Below are 269 nucleotides of genomic sequence, written 5' to 3'. Positions count from 1 at the left end.
GTAGCACAGTGGGGTCGAGGCACAGTGTGGACGAGGCATAGATGGGACAAGTATAGATGATATCTGACAGTGATTAAAATCACTATCATAAGAAACGCTTCGATGCAAATCTGTAGATAGTGTTTCCTTTAGAGAAATTGGTGAAATATTTTAAAAGCAACATGAACTCTTATTTCTTTAATTATATCCTGATTAGTAGTTCTTTGATTTTAAAATATAATATATGAATAAATACTAATTATAGTTTTTAAATTTAGTATGAAATTGTG

This window comes from Daktulosphaira vitifoliae, unplaced genomic scaffold (assembly GCF_025091365.1).
Source record: "Daktulosphaira vitifoliae isolate Bord-2020 unplaced genomic scaffold, ASM2509136v1 Scaffold_2, whole genome shotgun sequence".
Taxonomy (NCBI): Eukaryota; Metazoa; Arthropoda; class Insecta; order Hemiptera; family Phylloxeridae; genus Daktulosphaira; species Daktulosphaira vitifoliae.
Note: the sequence above shows the minus strand (reverse complement) of the source record.